Source organism: Alligator mississippiensis, chromosome 16 (genome assembly GCF_030867095.1).
Source record: "Alligator mississippiensis isolate rAllMis1 chromosome 16, rAllMis1, whole genome shotgun sequence".
Classification (NCBI taxonomy): domain Eukaryota; kingdom Metazoa; phylum Chordata; order Crocodylia; family Alligatoridae; genus Alligator; species Alligator mississippiensis.
The window spans coordinates 4158339-4178717 of record NC_081839.1 but is presented as its reverse complement, the minus strand read 5'-3'; the positions used below and the strand labels follow the sequence as shown (position 1 = coordinate 4178717).

Here is a 20379-nt window from a genome sequence, read left to right as displayed (position 1 = left end):
GGATGAGTACTATGGTGCCAGGAGGAAGTTATTCAACCGCGCTGTATTTCGTGGATAGATCATCTTAATGTAGCTCATGAAACTGAATAAATCTAGAAGCCAAATAACTCATGTAAGTGTGAGATGGTGAAGTTGGTTTCTATAAAGGAACTTTTTAAGAAGACTGTCATCCTGTGTCATTACAAGACATGTCTTCTTTCCCAATAAGAGACTTCGGTGCCACTTAAAAACTTAGAGGCTGCAATGCCAAACTTTTATAGGCACCCCTGCCTTGTACGGGGGTACATATGTGCAGACTCGATGGGTACACATATAGCCTCTATGTTCAGACACCTGATATCTCATAGCTGCTATGTGTTTATGTAGATAGAGAGCTGGATAGATAGACTGACACTGGTAGCTATGACAGGTTGGGGGTATGGCTAATATAGATAGTGACTGCTGCGATCTATTAGGATTATTAATCTGGTTCCTTACCCCTGCCAGAGTTGAGTAGTTTGCTGACGTGAAGGGGATGTCAAGAAGCGAGCATACACCAGCTTGCAAGTTAATACTTACGGCAATAGAAAGGCAAAGACTTGTTGCTTTACGCACTAACGGCAGAGACGCAATGCGGACGAGGATGGCATAAGAAAAGAAACAAAACAGAAGTGAGTACCTTGGCGCTGATGGGAGTTTTCATGGTTCTCGCTAGAGGATTTGGCTTCCTTCCCCAGTTCATGGTACCCTCTGAATTTCTTGCACCCTATGCCTGGCCGCGTGTACCGGAGGGCAGCGCTGCTCCTACAGACCTGCTCTTATCCTTATCACACCCCCCATTTTCAAACAAGTTCAGAGCCATCGCAGAAACTCCAGATTGCCGCTGCCTTTGGTGCTGGAGAATGCAGGTTCCTCTCACTTCTGCATCCAGAAGGCCTTGGCTATCACCGCCCACAAGAAAGTGAGGGTGAGGAATCTGTCCCACTCCTACAATAGGATGCAGCTTGTTCACACACTCGGTATAAAAAGGCAGTTTCATTAGTCTGCAGCTCTGGCTGGAAACCGGAGTTGGCACCGGAGATTGTTTTTATGAATAACATCCTGGCAAAATAAAACTTTGTGGCAGCCTGGGTGGGAGATACTTGAATATATATGGGGGTTTTTTTAATCCGTCCTTTTTCATTCGTGGATTGGCAAAGCGACAGATTTCCGACAAGTCTCGCAGTATGTTCAATGACTCCCCACCAACCTTCCCGGTGCCTGGCACGGGGACAGCGCTCGGGGATGGATACCGCACATCCACCGACTCACCAACTGGCACTTGGGCAGGTCAGGATCGTGCCTGCAAGGGGGGGTTCATGGTGTGGCGGGCAGGAGCTGCCTGGGGCTTGCAAGAGAGGAGAGATCTGTAAGAAACGGGCAATGCTGGGTTCGCTCCAGATTACCTTCACTTAATCCACGGAGCTCGGGCTAGCTGGCTTGTCCTACAGAGCCTGCAGCTTTGGCAAAAAATAATGTGTGCTTTTTTTTTTATACGCTTGATAAGGAACGGGAATACCAAGGGTGGAGAATTGTCATGCACATTCAGACTTTGGGTGAACTAAAGTATCCTCTATTCTGCTCCTATCCCAGAGAAGACTCTGGGGTCTGGGCAGCGTCCCAAATCACTTTTTGAAAGTCTTTTCCTTTGTGAGCGAGGAGGATTTCAATTTCTGGCCTGCGCTCCATATAGCAGCATCGCACAAACTCACACTTGATTGCTTTAGCACGCGCCTTTTGTTCCTCCGGCGCTGCATTTACAGGGCTCCGTTTGTCAAGCGAAGTTCCCGGGAACGTTTTAAAAAAACCACCTAAGTGATTTAGGAGCAAAGTGTTATTCACCACGCTGGAAACGAACGTTCAGAAAGCCTTAAAAGAGCGGGTCGGGCATTTTGTCTGAAAACGTTTTAATCAGATCCGCTGTTTTCATCAAAAATGAAATGGCTTGGGGGGCGGGGAGTGGTGATCTGTGCGAAATTTCTGGAGGAGGAAATCTGTTGTTGTTGATGAAAAGAAATGTAAATCGCCTTAAAAAGACATTTGAAAGTGATAGAAAGTGTTCCATTTTTATTAAAATGAAATGCCCTGTTCAAGACCAAAATGTCTTTTTTTTTTTACAGCAGCAGTATTTGCATGGAAAATTTTCAATTTTTTGTTTTGTTTTTTTTTGGGTGGGGGAGGGAAGGGGGATTGCTTCATTTTGGAATGGGGGAAAAAAAGTCAGCTTCTCCAAATTTCCCCTGAAATGGAGAATCTGCGTCCTGCCGAGCTCGGCTCTGGGAACCGTTAGGCAGTTTTGAATTTTTCACCCCTCCTCTGCAGCCTGATGGTCTTTTAAGCAGGGGCATATTATTCTCCAACCGTTGTCACTGTGCCATCCGAGGGCTGAATGGAAAAGCAGGTGTTGGGGGAGAACAGGCCCAACTCTGGGGTCGGAGCCAGCGTCCCGTGACACGAATAATGCTCTGTCTCTTAGATCTGGAGCTCAGCCTAGGTTTAGTCTTTTGGTCCTTAAGAGCCGTGGGTAAAAGTTCAGTTCCATCATTTTCCAGATGAACAGATTTTCACTCTAGTTTTGCCAGGCTGGGATCGGCTTTCCCCTCTGAGCAGCCTCTACCGGGCCAGTTGGCCCGATTTATGGGTTCAGCGTTCTTGCTTTCACTCTCTCCTTTTCTAGACCCCTTTCTCGTCGGTGAGCCGGAGCCCGTGCTTTTGCTGGGCTTAGAGATGCTCGTACGAACAGCGCAGTGTAACATCACCTTTACGTGTCACAACTGTTCAGGGAGAGGAGCAGGGCCCTTGCGGGTCCTGGAGAGGGAGCAGATTTAGCCGACCTGCCTTCCATCCCGGGCTCTGCCACAGGCTTCTTGGGTGGCCTTGGCTGAGTTGTATAATTTCTCCAGGCCTCAGCTCCCCTTTTGCAAAGTCAGCATATTCTTTCCTCCATATCTTTTTGTACTCTTAAATTTTTTGTGTGTCTGCGCGTGTAAAGCACGCCACATAATAGAGCCCTCGCCCAGACTTTTAGGTGCTGTTGGACTACTACTAATTATTGCTCCCAGGGGTAGAAGGTGGCATACTAAGCGGTCTGCTCCAAGTAATATAGGGAATTGGGGCTGGCGACTGTCCCCAGGGACAGTGCGCTTCATCGGGCAACTCATTTGCCTTGAGTTGGAAGCGACTTCCCCGTCAACACACTGGAGCGCTGTGAAAAGAGCAGCGGAGCGTCTTTAACCGCCTAGATGATATCACCAGGCAGGAACAGCATCCAATTTCCGGATCCTGTGTTTGAACAGCAAACAAGAAAGATATGAGTTCCACAGCTCCAGGAGCATCTTCATAAATATCACAAGGCATGAGACTCTGCCTTTGCAAACCTAACTCGAAATAACGCCCTGAGCCGGAGCTGCGACTACTACCGGGGCTACAGCCACACTCCATCAGCCGGTTCAAGTAATAACAAATAAAACACAAAATTATAACGGTGCAATGCTCAAAAATGAGCCTGTCACTTTGCGTCTGCGCCAGGCATCAATCACGGAGACACCGACTCAGGTTCTGCTATTAGCCGCCGGAAGCAGGAAAGATTAAAGACATGCTCGCAGAAATCCCTTTCCCTTTCTACAGGTATCTCTGTCACCTTCATTTTTTAAATGTATCCTTTTTCCTCTCTTTCTCCCCCTCCCTTTCTGCTCCACCATGGTTTCAAGCTCAGTTTTCTTGTTTAATGGCCCCATTTCAGGCATTCTTACACCTGGTTTGGATGCACAGAGAAGAAGGGTGGTTCAATGGTTAGGATGCACACTCAGAGATGTGGGTTCAAGTCCCTGCCCAGCCACAGAGTTCTTGTAAGATCCTGAGCAAATCACTGTGGGTGCTGTTTGCCAATGGACTTAGGTGTGGAAAGGCAGAGTGGTCCTGCACCTGGGTACTAGGCGTGGAAGGCGGAGTGGTCCTGCACCTGGGTACTAGGCGTGGAAAGGCGAAGTGGTCCTGCACCTGGGTACTAGGCGTGGAAAGGCGGAGTGGTCCTGCACCTGGGTACTAGGCGTGGAAAGGCGGAGTGGTCCTGCACCTGGGTACTAGGCGTGGAAAGGCGGAGTGGTCCTGCACCTGGGTACTAGGCATGGAAGGCGGAGTGGTCCTGCACCTGGGTACTAGGCATGGAAGGCGGAGTGGTCCTGCACCTGGGTACTAGGCGTGGAAGGCGGAGTGGTCCTGCACCTGGGTACTAGGTGTGGAAGGCGGAGTGGTCCTGCACCTGGGTACTAGGTGTGGAAGGCGGAGTGGTCCTGCATCTGGGTACTAGGCGTGGAAGGCGGAGTGGTCCTGCACCTGGGTACTAGGCGTGGAAGGCGGAGTGGTCCTGCACCTGGGTACTAGGTGCCTGGCTCTGGAAGGCACAACCCCAACTTGGCTTTTCTTTAATGGGGAGACTTGGGCATTTAGAACTAAGGTTTATAACCCTAATGTTGATGGGGGTGATGGTTAATCTGGCCAATGGGAAATGCTGAGAAGAAGGATGGAGAGGGGGTCCAAAATCCTCCCCCCCACCCCCGACTCTCAGATTTAGTGCCTACTTGCAGCCCTGACTTGTACACCCTGGTGAGACCAGGATTTACCCCATGACACACCCGCCCAGTGTTACATCCCTGGCTTGGGGGCATTCGTTCATCTTCCCTCCATACTTGGAGGGACATGGCCAGCGATGGTGCCACCACTCGCTTTTCAGGCAATAACCTTATGGTTGGATCTTGCCAAGGAAGTGAGAGACCTGGGTTTTGGGCCCTTTTCCCACCTGGGGGGTTCAACCTGCCTCCCAAGAGTGAACTGCCCTGTCCTCAGCTGGGTGGAGGGGTCTCTCCCTCTCTTCCGTTGAACTTTGACCACTGTGCAGCCCAAGGTGTCAGAGGGACAGGGCCTGAAGAGAGCAAGCAAGACGGAGCCGGTGTCTGTAGTCTAGTGCCAGGGGCAGTGCACTGGGGTCCAGGACCTGCTCACACATTTCATACTAAACAGTCATTGGATAAAATGCATTAACAGAGTTGGCAGACAAGGCTCTTTGGGTAAAACTGATATATCTTTTATTAGACCAACTCCAAATAGTTGGAACAATTCTTTTTAGCAAGCTTTCGGGTTTAAAGACCCTTTGTCAGGCTGAGGAAGCATTTGCAGTGGGTGTGTGCGCTCTTCCTAACTCTCATTTAGGTGCCTAAATACCTTGGGGGTCAATGGCCTCTTGGGGCAGGGACTGTAGACAATGCCTGGCCCAACTGGGATCTTGTCTTTAGCACCAAGCAAATAATTAACAATTCAGGTGGGGGGTTTTCGTGGTTATTAACAAATATCCCCCCCCCCCCCCAAATATTCCTGAATGCTGCAGCTGTTCAAAATTGATGCAGGGGTGGGGAGAATTATTAGAGGAAAGAAGGAGGATACAAAGTTACATGCAAAGGGTTCCCATCTCCTTGACTGACAGTAATTACCCTGCACTGCATTGTGCAGCGCAGAACAGCGTACGTTGGAATCGGCGCCGGAGATGCCGCACGCCTCAACAGTTTTGCCAATTTGAATATCTTTTAAGCGCGGCGCGTTCCCTTCTTTTTCCTCCCCCCCCTCCCCCTTCCTGATGCCTTAAAAAGAGTTTTGTTTTAACTAAACAACGTTTTACATTGCACAAGGCTCCATCATGTAGCTCCTATTTGTTTTCCCTTTGCCGTGACAGGATCTGACATTATTTTGATTAGAAGATTTCTCCGCATTTTGAAACAACGCTCACTCTTTCTGTAAATTTTTTTTTTTTTTTAACCCTCCCTGTTTCAGTCATTTGGATTTCAGCTCTCCAGGGACGGATCCAGATCTCTGCCCTAAAAATCTCAAGCAACTTCATTGCGTGGGCTTCTCTGTCGGCCTGCCCCACGTGTAATCCTTTGTGCAATTCCCAAGTGAAGGTAATGGCGTATCCGTAGGGGCGTATTAATAACCAGCATAGCTTTTCTGGAATAATGATGCTGGTGTAGCTATTCTGGATTAATCTCCCCGTGTGCATGCTCTTGTTCTTGAATAAGAGCTAGTCAGAAGTAAAGGCGGCTGGCGGAGACGCAGCTATTCTCAGCAGGAGCTCGCTAAACTCTCTCCCAGCAGACAAACTATACCAGTACGGTCCTCCGACTCATGTTGTCCCCATGGAACGAAGCAATTACCATTAACCATTTTCTGTGAATATCTTCATGCATTCACTTGAGCTGCACGTCGGCCCTTTTGGCATTCCTTCTCTACCAACGGGCTTGTGAACCAGTTTGTGGACAGCATGTAGTATTAAGATTAATATTAGACGTTTGGGGGTAATTCTCACGGTCCGTTGAGACACAGCTTTAAATGAGTGGGACGGTTCCTTCATTTCCAGCATCTTTAAGACCGTCAGAATTGACTTTAGTAAAATCCATCTATCTGTATTTATTATTATTATTATTATTATTATTATTATTATTATTATTATTATTATTATTACTGTTATGCTGTTGCTAGTGTGATGCTACTACTGCTGCTCTAAGAGCATCCAAACTATACTAAGTGCTATTCAGACTTAGCAGGGGAGACGGTCCCTGCCTGGAGGAGTGCATCGTCTTCAAAAGGATGGTATTTGCAGAAACAGTGACTATTAGAGCCAATTTCCAGCTCATACTCATTAACACTGACACCAGAAACCTGAGTCTTAGACTTGCACTTCTCCAGTCAGGGAGCAAGTGCAATGCAAGGTGTCCACTGGAAAACAACTTGAATTTCAGTCACCGAAAGCGGTTTTGCAAGGAGCGCTGCATGGTGAAGGCATTGCTCTAGGACTTGGGGAATCTGGTTCGGCTACCCTGTACCTTTATTCATAAAGTGCAAAATAAGTGTAAAGCACTGGAAGAGGAAGAGTTTTCCTTGGTTGGTGGTGAACTTCCTTGCAGCAGAGCCCTGTGCATTGCTTTGCTCCTGGCTACAGACTGCTCCTTAAATGGAGATGCTGTGACTCGATACCTAAGTAAATGCCTGCCAGCTTTATCGATCTCAGCTGCACTCAAATGCCTGGTTTATACCAGTGCAAAGTGGGTGTAAAGGGCTTGCACAGTTTTATTTACGCTGATGCAAATGAGCACACAAGGTGCCAGGCAGTGGGGGATCCTCCACTGCCCTCAATACAACTACTCCTGATTTTACGCCAGGATGCATTTCTGAATCTGGCCCCCTGATCTGTCAGCAAGCCCTGAGATGGATTGAAAACCCAAGATTGTCTTTCCAGGCATTTTCACTCATCAGTTGTTCCAAAATCCTGGTCGGGAACCGGGACGGACTGTCCTCGGGGTCAGCTACCCCCCGATCAATCCCAGCTGAGCAAAGAGTCTTGCAAGCGCGATCAGTCAATGCGAACTCGGTAGCCAGGGCCGCGGTAATGCTAAGCAATTTAATGCTTTCTTTTTATGAGGAGGGAGGGCAGAGAGGGAATATAGGAACGGAGGTTGAAAATCAGCCGCGACGTTTTGTGTTTGAAATACCAAGCCTTTCAAATCCTTCCAAAGGAACTTAGCGAAGGCCACAGGTAGAACATGCTTTTAAATTTCCTGGCGTCTCTTAATCATTAGCTGCATCCAGAGGGAATTAAATAACGTCAGTCAACATAAATTATTCTTCGCAGGAGCATCAGCAGTGTGGGCAGTTTTTATTGTAACTTAAGCAGGAAATTGAAATATCAGCATCGGAGTGTGAAATGCGCCATTGGAATGAACCGTTCTTCATAAAGCGAGAGGAGAAATGTAAAGAAGATTACACACTATTAGTCCCACTAGAATTTTGCTCCTAATCTTCCTTAAATTGAAAAATTGTTTGGAAGAGTTAGCAGCTTTCTCTTAGTGTAAAACAGAGGGGATGGTCACAGCTAGACGGGAACCAAAGGGATTTCTAATATGCGAGGGATGGAGGGAGATTTGAATACAGAAATCTATCTCTCCTTTTAGGTACTCACCTGGCCTCAGTTTTCCTAGTCTCTTAGCACCCCACGGTCTTTATAAAACTTATCCCCTCCCGTGGGAGGCAGAGCGGTGCCGTTCTCCCCATTGTACAGATGGAAGAACTGAGACGCAGAGAGGCCAAACCACTTGCCCTCGTGCCCTGTGGTGGAGCAGAGAGTTGAACATCATTGTTAAATTAATGCTGACTTACTGGGCAGTGCTTCCAGCTTCCTCCAAGACTGTACCTGAAGACACATCATAGATTTCATAGACATTAGGGCTGGAAGGGACCTCGGAAGATCATCGAGTCCAGCCCCCCGCCCAAAGGGCAGGACGTCAGCTGGGGTCATAGGATCCCAGCAAGATAAGCATCCAGTTTCATCTTGAAGGTGTTCAATGAAGGCGCTTGAACAACCTCCGGCGGCAGGCTGTTCCAGACCTTGGGGGCTCGGACAGTAAAGAAATTCTTCCTTATGTCCAGCCTGAAACGATCTTGTAGTAGTTTGTGACCGTTCGTCCTCGTCATCCCTTGGGGCGCTCTGGTGAACAAACGTTCCCCCAGATACTGGTGGTCACCCCTGATAAACTTGTAGGTGGCCACCAGATCACCCCTGAGCCTGCGCTTTTCCAGGCTAAAGAGCCCCAGGGCTGTCAGCCTGTCATCGTAGCGTCTGCTTCCCTGACCTGTGATCATGCGCGTGGCTCTTCTCTGGACTCTCTCAAGCTTCTCCACATCCTTTTTGAATTGTGGAGCCCAAAACTGGACGCAGTACTCCAGCTGCGGCCTCACCAAGGCCGAGTACAGGGGGAGAATGACGTCCCGGGATTTGCTTGAGAAGCATCTATGGATGCAAGCCAGCGTTTTGCTCGCTTTACTAGCTGCAGCATCACATTGCCGGCTCAAGTTCATCTTGTGGTCAGTGATGACCCCCAAGTCTCTTTCTTCCATAGTGCTAGCCAGCATAGCACTACCGAGCCTATAAGGATGCTGCGGGTTTCACTTCCCAAGGTGGAGAACCTTGCATTTATCGGCGTTGAACACCATCAGATTCTCGTCCGTCCACTTGCTGAGCCTGTCCAGGTCAGCCTGGATCGCCCGCCTGTCTTCTGGTGTGGATGCTATGCCCCAAAGTTTGGTGTCATCGGCGAACTTGGCCGGTCCGCTTCTGACTCCAGTGTCCACATCGTTAATGAAGATGTTGAACAGTATGGGTCCAAGGACAGAGCCCTGGGGGACCCCACTGGTCACAGGACACCACGATGAGTGACTTCCATCAATTACTACCCTCTGGGTCCGACCCCGGAGCCAATTTTCTAGCCAGTGGATCGTGGAGGACCCAAGGCCACAATTGGCCAGTTTCTCCAAGAGGCGATCGTGGGAAACCAGATCAAAGGCTTTTTTGAAGTCAAGATATATGACATCAATCTCTTCTCCCTTGTCCAGGTGATAGGTCACCTGGTCATAGAAGGAAATGAGATTGGTCAAGCAAGACCTACCCGCAACAAACCCGTGCTGGCTATCCCTTAAGATGTTGACGTCGGCCAGTCCATTAAGGATGGCCTCCTTAATAAACTTTTCTAAGATCTTCCCCGGGATAGAAGTCAGGCTGATGGGCCTATAGTTAGCCAGATCCACTTTCCTCCCTTTCTTGAAGATAGGCACCACGTTGGCCTTCTTCCAGTCTTCGGGCACTACACCAGAGCGCCAAGAGTTTTCAAAGATCCGCGCTAGAGGCTAGGCTATGATGCTCGCCAGCTCCTTGAGTACCCTGGGGCGAAGATTGTCAGGGCCGGCTGACTTGAAGGTATCCAGCTTCTCAAGAAGCTTCTCATGTTGCACAGCTGGGAAGCGATAGTTTTCTCTGCAGCATGCGGAAGACCCTGTGTGGAACAGGTGTTCTGGTTGACGCCAGAATTTCTCCAGCACCAGAAGTTCAAAAATGTCCCAGGTACTTCCCTTGCCATCCCGCCGCGCGCCACTGACTCCTGCTACACGATGCTGATCCCTCCATCGTACTGCCACGGATGCTCCCTGCCCTGTGCCGCTGACCCCCTGCTGCCGTGGGACCCATCAAACCATCCTGGGCCAGATCAAACTTCTTTGATGTTGACCTAAGCCAACCCGGTGTTCAAGGCAGGATCATCTATGTCTAGACCATCCCAGGGAGATGCTTGTCTGACCTGCGCTTCACTCCCATGATTAGAATAAATTGTTCGAGTCGATGTTTAAATGCACTGGCACCCAACCGTCTGGCCCTGCAGGCCCGATGGGTGGCACGGGTCCATTTGCAGGCCAGATCCCACATGGGGTGGGTCCATGAGTATGACTCCATGTGTCCAGACCCAGCCCAAACTGATGCCATGTGCCCCAAATCCCCGCCCCATGCGCTGGAGCAATCTAGTGCACAGGGCCACGTTATCTGGCCCATAGGTCCAGAAATTCAGCAGCAGGAGAATAGCAATTAATGCTGCCACTGCCAAATTTCTAGATCTGCAAGGAGCCCTTACAGCCCAGATGACACGGCTCCAGGGACAGGACCTGGCCCACAGGCTGGAGGTTGAGCACCCCTGCCCCCATATAACACAAGCAGCTAAACCAGGGGTGGGCAACATGCGGCCCGCGGGCTGCTTCTCTTTGAGAGGCCCCTACAGAAAGGCAAGTAAGTGAAAGGGAGGGAGTGAAAATATTCAGGTTTAAGGGGCTGGAAAGATTCATGATTAAAAAAAAGTGGGGGGTGGTCATTGCTTAAGGGTCTTCCTTGGCCCTACTTTAGCAAAACTTCCTCTGAGGACAAGGCTCCCACACTCTGAAGACATGGAGACTTCTGCCTTTGGAAGGAGAGAGGCCCCAGTCCTATAAGAGGGTTTGAAGAGCATCTTTCAGCCGTGCACTGGGACATGTAATCGTGGCACAACTCGGCAAACCCAAGCAAGCTTGAATCGAGTTAGCTCGCACACCAGTAGAAGGGAAGCTGTAACGCCCTGGACTTCAGGGCAGGCTGCAGAACATCTGGTCCTACACATGCAGGGTGCAAAGGGATTTCTGTCCTTTTGCAAACCCCTGAAATGCAGCCACCTTTGAGCAGGGCATGCATCTCACAGCAACTTTGCTGAACAGTTTAAGGCAGGAAGTCATGACACCTATGCTGAATCCAGCTGAAACTTCAGAAGAAATATAGGGAGGCAGAACGCAGCTTTGATGCACGCTTGCATTAATTCGTGTCTGTCTAATCTGTCATCGGACGGGTATATTTGATCAACCTATCAATCATTTTAGTGTTTACAGCATGCTCATCCCCCTGAGCATCTGTCTCTCTGTATACCGACCTAGCTGCTTATCGATAAAATCTGGTTTATTATACCACAGCCTTCCCTTTCTTTGTTATTATCCCCAGTGAAAGAAGCAGACAGGAATTCGAAGCTGTGATTTCACCGTTGCTGGAAATGAAGTGACTCTTGCTCCTTAATTTGACACACACACACACACACACACCCCCTGTGCTCCAGGGGACAATGAAGGATGTCACCGAGCTTCAAACTCGTGGGGGGAAAAAAAATCTCCTGGCAGAGAGAGTTTATGTATACAGTATGTCAGGAGGAAAAGGGAAGAGAAAGGAAAGACTCTGGGGGGTAATTTTTATTGCCTGTGTTGAAAGAAGAGGCAAACCTTGAACGCTCCCATCAGTTGACAATCTGTTATTGCTGCACAGCCACCGTTACCTTGCCGCTCCGAAGAATACGAGGGGTTTCAAAGCAAGCGCCCGCATAATGCTATTTACCAAACTTGCACTTATTAAGGTCATTCATTCTCAAGCTCGTAACCTGGGCTTTTATTTCTGTAGCATCCGGGAGGTGTACGGATGTTTGACGAGACAATTTGCTTTGCCTCAGGTGCTCTCGGCACCCTTGGGACCTGCCGGGTCTCCTTTCGAAGCACTGCTAGAATTGCTAATGAGGTTACCTTGGCAAGGCAGGGCTGTACACACCGACTGTCTGTTAGTGTAAATGGCACCGTTCCCGCGTCAGGAATTGGACTCTCGGTGTTTCTGAAATGCAGAAAGGCACCAACCGAGCCGTTCCCAGATGCACGGCTTCTGCCGAGTCCGTTGGGAATTAGACACCCAAGCGGTTTTCAAATTCCCACTCGGTGCTTCTTGACATCGGGCCCGTAAAAATCTCTCCATCATCCCTGCTGGGTTTGCTTGTGAACAGCAATTTTTAACTTCCCCAGCTTTAAGAAATGGGGGGTCATTTTTAAAGCGCGAGTAGCTCTACCACTCTGCGCATTGGAGATCCCGGTATGCCTAGCAGGAAGGACCAGGCTTGCCATGTTTAATACTTCTCGGGTTAACCAGACTAGAAAAAGCCTTTTGGTTTCTTTTCATTTCGGGGAGAATCTCTGCCGTTCCTTTGTTTCAGGTCAGAAAGAAACCCAAAGAGCCCCAACCCCATTTCTTGAAAAGTTGGACGTGATCTTTAAGGGTGAAAATCTGATGGAGTACAATGCTATTTTTATGGTTCAGGAGCGTAACAGTAATCAGCCAATGCCTGCAGGCTCGTTTTTTAAGGGGCACATTACCTGTTACAAAGATCTCCACGTCAGCTAGCCCTGGCTGGCATCGGAGCAGAGACTCCAGATGCTGAAAAGCTCACCCGGCCTGTCCAGTCGAGGAGCGTCCTGTTGGGAGGCTTGCACGCCGCAGTGGATGCAGTCCTTGTTCTGGGCAGGGAAATCCCGGGTCGCTTTTCCGTCTTGCATGGTCATTTCTAGTCGTGCAAAACGTGTGCAGGCTCCTACCGTCCTCGGTGCTCACATGCGTTTTGCACCAGTGGAAAACGAACACACCGTGTGTAAGGAGTAGAGACAACCAATTTGTTCTCAGTGCTGTCAGCTCTGCCGATCCACGCCGCAGCCTCTGGATAAAAGAATAACCCGACTCAAAGAACTCAAAGTAAAAAATCAGACTGTTAACTTGGGATGATGGACTATGATTTCAAACGCTATTCAGGAGCCATTGAATAAACAGTCTTCTATTTCTTTTTTTTCCCTTTGCAGCTGTGTGCGCATCAGACTACAATTTAAATGGCCAAGGAAACTTGAACCTCTGAGTTTTAAACCCCCCAAATTGTGAAACCTCCTGCCCACAAAAATGCCCGGCGGTAACAGCGTTGAATCTGATACCAGTTGGCAGAGGACCGATGGCAGAAATTTGCCCTTAACATTTCTCTGAGACAGCGAGCTGGGGTCGTGGAGTCTCTCCTCTTCATTCACCCCCTGTCCCAGGCTCCTGGCCTGGTGCTGAGCCTGGAAATGTTTGAAATCTCAAATCGGCGCCTTGAAATTTGGACGCCGGTTTATTCTTTGCCTGCGGCCAGGGCTGGAAGAGCAGCATCGACGCTCGGGGAAAGGCTTGTGGTTGAGGTGGAGTCCGACGCAGGATTTAACACCTGGCAAGGAGATGACTTTGAACGGGATCCTGTCCTGACCTTTGCTGGTATTTTTCTAGTTGGTGATTGACAGCAGGAAAAAAAAAAAAAGCGCTGGAAAGTCCCCAAAGCATTGCACAGAAGTGAGTTTTTAAATCTGAGCTGCAACCTGTCATAGCAGTGCGACCCCATAAAGCACGTAGGAGCGACGATCGGGTTCAATAGGAGTCATGCAGCAAGAAGCGTGCCAGGGCAAGCAGCACCACGTAACGCGGAGTCTCTCTATCTCGCTGAAGTCTGCCTCCACTTACCCTGTCTGTAGGTCTGAAGCGACCATTAAAGTCAGGGGGTTGTTTTAGAGGATGGCTGCTGGAACTGCCCCTGCACGCCCTTCATCTCCGACCCCAAGAGGAACCGCATCAGGGCTAGAAGGGGAGGAATAGGATGCCTAGACCAAGCCAGTTATAACTGCAGAGGAAAGGACGTCTTGCCCTGTATTAAAGCAGTGTAGGCACCAGCAGACAAATCCAGGTGGGCACAACATGCCCGAGTTGACACAACCACTGGCACACTTCTGCCCGATTGCACCCCCATGGGAGGAGATGTTGCTGGTGTAATTCAGGGGCCTGCTTCCCCACATCTGGACTTCTGATGCTTAGCGTCACTATTTATTCCTGCGGCATCCCAGAGCAAAGCTTCCTTAAACGGTCGCAGGGGCAGTTTGTTCTGCCAAGCCCACGGCCTCCGGCAGGGCTGGGCTGCCTTGATCTAACGGCCTCGGGTTATTAGAAAGGAGTGGACTGTAGAAGCGCATGCAGCCCTTCGGCCGTGTGGAAGGATGAGTAATGAAGGTACCGTAATGGGTTTCTATATATAACAAGTCACTGGATGTTCCTGCGTTGCTTGCTAATAAGATTAGTTTGAGACCGGCTCCGAGAGCGTGGGCAGCATCGCCACCAAAACCGACAGCTGTGCTTCGGCAAGCTTCTGGCGCAGGTCTCTGCCCAAGGAGGCTGCGTTGGCCGTTCCAGAGGTTTTGCATGTGGGTAGCACGTTAGATGAGACAGTCGTGTAGAAGTCATACCTGAGAAAATGAGGGTTGCGAGGAACCTCAGGAGGTCACATCTAGTCCAACCCCGTGCTCAAAGCCCCTGGGTAGGCAAAGCGCTGGCTGGGATGATGTAGTTGGGGCTGGTGCTGCTTGGAGCAGGGGCTTGGACCAGATGTGACCTCCTGAGGTCTCTTCCAACCCTCATTTTCTGATTTTATGTCATCCCAGCCAAGGCTTTGTCTAGCCAGGTCTTCAAAATCTCCAAGGATGGAGAGTCCACCACCTCTCTGGGGAACCTGTTCCAGTGCATCACTACCCTCCTGGTGAGAAAGTTTTCCCTAATATCCAATTAAACTTCCCTTGCTGCAGTCTGAGCCCGTCGCTCCTTGTTCTGTCATCTGCCCCCACTGAGAAATAGCTCCTGCTGCTCGCAATCTCCGTTCCCCTCCTGCTTGCCCCTGCCCTGCCCTACCTGCCTCACCCGTCCCTCAATGCCACCCCATTCCCCATCACCTGCCCTCGCTCTCCCATCCCTTTCGCTATCATTCATGGCCCCGTTTCCCACCACCAGCTGTGATCTTCTTCTTCCTCTCATTCACAGGATGTATCTGGTGTTTCCAATCAGCCTGCCTAGACTTAGAAATAATCAGCAAATCCTTATCGCCAAAGGGAACTTGAAGAGAGTGCCTGATGGACGGCAGCCTCCTTTTGCAACGTAGCTCCCTGTGCATCTGGACAAGCCCTCACTACCATGGGGTCAGATAGATCTGCTCTATCTACAGCGCTGATTTTTTCACTGCATTTGTAAAGCAGATCTCTAGCTGGCTGCCTGCACATGCCAGATAAACCACTGGCCTCAAAGCAGGTGGGCTTTAGCTCCTGTACAGCCTGCTCTGGACTGAGAGCCTGCATTAATGCATGTGTTTGTGTTTAAAGGCAAGTCTTCCTCCAGGCAAATACAGGATGAGAACCAGGGAAGGCCTCCTCTATTTGTCCCTTAGCGAAGGCGAACCACTTGAGCAGCGCACGCTTGAGCTGCACTTTTGCTCTCATATCTCCCAGCCTTCTCCTGTAGTTACTACACCATGTAGCCTCCAGGTACAAAAGGAATAATGCCAGTACGACGTGCCTTCCCCCGGCCAAAAGCCACCGTGTGCCACCTTGAAAGTGAAAGAACTGCTCCAGGCGCTGCGAGCGTGCCAGCTGATGCCAGCTGCAAAACCGCTCTCTTTGCTAGAAAGGATGGGCCAGCAATTACACCGCTGGTCTCTAAGTTGGGAAAACCAGGATGGAGTTGCAGCTCTGCCGCTCACTTGGCTTTGAGCAAGTCGTGGCCTTTCTGTGGGTCACTTCCCCACCAGCAAAGCCGGGGGGAAGGTGTCGTAGGAGAGTGCTGAAGCTATGCCGATCAGAGATTGCAAAGTACTTATCTGCTGTCGTAATGGGGGTTGCAGAAGGACTGCAAAGGTGTCCATAGTGCGCACAGCTCCCTCATTTAACACAGTTTGCAACTCCACCGAGCTCGCTTCACCGCCGTGCCGCCCCGAAGAGCCAGGCTGCCGGTCTCCCCTGCTCCTCCGCGCCTCGGGAGGGCTTGACGGTATCACGGAGAACTGGAGATCCCAACCCCCTAACGCCAGAAATCCTGCCTGCTTATAATTAGCCCCCGTGAATTATTCATCAGGCCTGGTGCCTCTGTCAGATCTGCCAGCAGTAAGCCTCCTACCAGCAAACCACAGGGTTTGTCTTATGGGTGCACGTGAGACCAACTGCATTTCTTTCGACTAGACAAAGAGTATATACGTCTATGCAAAGGAGTGTGTTAGTGTGCATGTACACACACATGCACGCACAGAGGCTATATGCAAAAAGCACGGACCCAACACATTAAGGGGTAGGATCAATGGGATTATAGCCCGGACGAATAAATATATCTGTTCGCTCGCTCGTTCTAAAAATGCTGGGTCGTAATAGTGAAGGGATCTGTTCCTCGGCGCCTGTGCTAAGCTTTGTCTTCAAAACCATGTTCCTACGTGCTCTTGGGAGGGGAAGGGGGAGACAAAGGTCACGTCTCAGCGTCTCTGAGGTCCTGCCAGTAGCACGGAGGTCTTCTGTCTCTTTATGTCTTGATCAGTCTTGTGTTCAGAGGCTGCCTGGAGTGACATCCACTCCTCTGCACATGACAGCACCCTCTCTGCTTGCCTCCTTAAATATGGTGTGCGTCCAGCCTTTATTAATTTATAACAATAGCTGATGGGGTTTGGGAATGAATGGGGCAATGAAAGATTTGACATAGCAATTAGAGTTGCTTTCATAGCTAGGCATGGCTTTTGCTGGAAGGGAAGGCATTGCAAACCAGGGATAATTGATTCCCTTTGGAGAAAAAAAAAAACAAGAAACAAAAGGCCAGGATCTGGGCCAAAACTCCTTGCACTTACTCTGCTGTAAATCCAGAGTCGGTGGATGGCAGTGGGGTTACTGGTCCCAGCAGCAAATGCGAGAAGGTAATATTTCTAGCCAACTTAATGAGATATAGGTGCCTTCGGTTCCCTTGAAAATCCCAGCCTCCCTTGATCCTCGTTGAGTACGTCTGGAACGTGCGTGAAGTGTGCTGCAATTCATCTCTTTCCTCTGTTTTAAGCTGGGCCCAGGCAGCTTTGCAGCTCAGTTACAGTTGCCGACTTCCAGACGCAACCAGCTCACGAATACCAGCGCGTGTAGCGCTGAGAGCGACGATGATGTGGGATGAAAAATCATCTCTTGCCTTTTCTCTGCTGACCTATCGGGGGTTTCCGCTCGCTGACTTTTGCCCTGAGACTTGGTCTGTTTTCACCCTAGGTCAGTACGTCGCTGAAGCCAGGATGGAGCAGCCAGGGTTGAGGAATCGGGTCAGCAGCTCAGCTGAGAGATGGACGGTGTTATCAGCAGGTAGGCGCCACGGCCGAATTTGCAGAACACCGGATCGGGGCTTGGAAGATGTGGTTTCTCTTCCCAGCTCTGCCTCTAATCTGGGTGGTGTTGGACGAGGCACTTTGCCCTTCTGTGCCTCTGTCTTCCAGTCTATTAAATGGGTCAATGATGCAGCCTTCTTTTTAAAACACTTTCAGACCCACTATTGAAAGGTGCTGTAGACCAGCTATTGCTGTGAGTGGCCCAGCTCCGCTGAAGGGATGAGAGTGGGAGCCCTCCTAGGCTTGCATGGGCTTGCACCTTCCCAGTCCATCTTGTCCATCCTACTGGTCCATCTTACCCATTTTACTGGTCCATCTTGCCCAGTCTCCTGTGTTACACAGCAGCAGAGAGCGGATGTTGAAAGGGAGAGCGAGCAGGGTCTGACCGGGGATTTTTCCCATGTTCCTCTCCCACTTGCAGCCTCCAGCATTTAGGGTCCGGGAAGCTCCGATTCGGAGGCCGTGCCCCTCACTCCCATGCTCAATAGCTACCGATGCCCCTTTCCTCCAAGAATTTGTCCGATCCCTTTTTTGAATCCAGCTTTTTGAAACTATCGGCATCCACCACATCTGGTGGCAGCGAGTCCCACACTTTAATTACACGCTGGGAGAAGAAGAACATCCTGGTGTCCATCTTAAACTTGCTCCCCACCGGTTTCATTGCGTGACCCCAAGTTCTTGTGTTGTGAGACTGTAAATAATAGTTACTTTCTCTTCTCCATGTAGGATTTTGTAAACCCTTATCATACCCCCACCTCCAAGTGTCTCTCTCTTAAGCTGAATAGACCTAACCTCTTTAGTTTTTCCTCGTATGGAGGCTCCTTCATACCACGAATCATCCTCGTCGCTCTTCTCTGTACCTTCTCTAGTTCTTCTATATGCTGTTTGAGGTGTGGGGACCAAAACGGGGCACTGTCTTCAAGGTATGCATGGAGCACGGCTTTACGAGGGCGCATCACAATATTTTCTGTTGTGTTTCCAATTCCTTTCTTAATAATTCCTGCCATTTGGTTGGGTTACTGGAGCAATAGGTTTGCCAGCCTCCCCCTGAAAAAATCCCCAGTGATCTCAGGGGCCTGCTTTTCCCACCCTGGCTATTGAGAGCAGCTCGGTGGTGCACGGGGGCCTGCCGCATGTGGACTTGCCGGGTGGGCAAAATCCAGCTGGGGCACGGGCACGCGACGGGGTGGAGGGGTCCGCACCACTGACTGCATTGCCACCAAGACGGGCTGTGGGGAAGCATGGGGAGAAAGCAGGAAAGAGAGTTGGGCAAGGACATGGCGCTGCATAGGGAGATGTCAGACATCCACCGTAGGGGTTGTTTGAATCCCAGCTCTGAGGTTTCTGCAGCAAGGGAATCACAGCAGCTCCAGCTCATACGGCGAGCGCTGCTGTTTTGATCATCACAGCAATCCCTCCCCGCTCCCCTTTTTCTTGTACCGCTTAGTGCCACGGACCAGAAGGAAAGAGGCTTTGATCAGATGATAAGAGCTGGGATTTTAGCATTTGGAGAGCGTCCTGCCGGGGCTCTCTGGGGAGGGAGGGGACGGGTGTCTCTAATTATTTTGCTCAGGGCAACCCCTGCATTAGCACTGATCTCCCTTTCAGGCAGAGATGGTGGGTGTTTGGTGGTGGCTCTTCGCCGGGGCATTCGCCGACAGTGCTCTCTCGTGTGCAGAGCAGGCACGCTGGGTTCCCGTTCCCGCGTGGGGTGAAGTGAACAGTGATAGCTCAAATTGTCTGGTGCTCAGGGCCTCCTTGGAGGCAGCCGATTCAGTGTGGGGCTGGGGAAAATCTCTGTCCATAGGAGAGATTGCCATGTATCGTCCCACTGTCGCACAGAGATGCCTGGATAGCAAGTACCACTGAAGCCACCAGTGTCCCTGTGGCTGGATACATGATGCCCCAGCTCCCGAGGCATGACCATTCCCAGTCTTTTTGTTCCCTGAAGGCATTCCCCAGCCATTTCGGAGTTGGGGGAGGACAAGTGATCTCCCTGCTCTTTCCTGCAGCCTCGTGCCCTTTGGGGTCAGGCCCTGATGTGAAAGAGCAAGTGCATCACAAGGCAAATCTGCAGCCGCAGTCCGTAATCATGACCCGAGGCCTAGGTGGGCTCCAAATAACTGAATGTCTGGAAGGAGCAAGAAAGCCGGAGCTGGCTCCAGCCTACCGTGCTGCATGCAGATGGGGATGGAAGTTGCCCTGGATTGTAAGCAGCATTAGCAGGGTGCATCAGAGGATGCCATAAGTAATATAATGCAATGCACTGACAAATAGCAGCTCAGAGGAGACAGCGTAAGAGCATATGTCTGTTTGCAACCCCCCCTGCTCGCTGACCCCTGTTAGATGTCTGACACCACCTGCTAATACGCAACTCAACATGACTGATCCGAGTGGAAGCGACAGCTTCTGGCAACCACTCACCAGCCTGGAAATTCAGACCGAGTCCTTGAAAATGCTCAGTTAAAAGGCTGGATGCTGGGCCTTGCTCCAACCCCTGTGCGCTGCCCTGGCTGCACTGAGATGATGGAGAGTACTCCCGGGTCACAAGCCCCGGAGGGCCAGCATAAGCAGCTCCGCACTGCTCCCTCTCCCAGGCACGGGGATGGGAGGAGGTTTATTTGGGCATTCAGTGCAAATGCCCGGTCATCAACACCAGTCAAGTAAGACATTTGGGCTTGGCTGATTGGGGCTGGGGGGCGTTGTAGTCCAGACTAAATCCTTCTCTTCTGAAGGGGGACGAGTAACACAGTCCCCAATCCAAAGCTGGGGTGCCTGGGGTCCTTCATGCATGCTCCTGACGTGGATCGGGAGGTTGGGCTCTCATCTGAAAAGTCCTTTGGGAGCTTGAAGGGGCAGAGCACCGAGGAACACATGTACTGTCAATGCACGTGCATCTGTGGGGATGGATACGTGCACGGGTTGGTTTTATGCAGGATGG

General features: G+C 50.4%; 1 long non-coding RNA gene across 1 annotated transcript in view; it reads left to right on the top strand.

The window, feature by feature from the left end:
- The window catches only part of LOC132246543 (uncharacterized), a 251315-nt gene that overhangs the window by 182182 nt on the left and 48754 nt on the right, over window positions 1-20379 (top strand). The window contains exon 3 of the long non-coding RNA XR_009457880.1: window positions 17326-17415. This is a non-coding gene — a long non-coding RNA (uncharacterized LOC132246543). The remainder of the gene's footprint in view (window positions 1-17325; window positions 17416-20379) is intronic.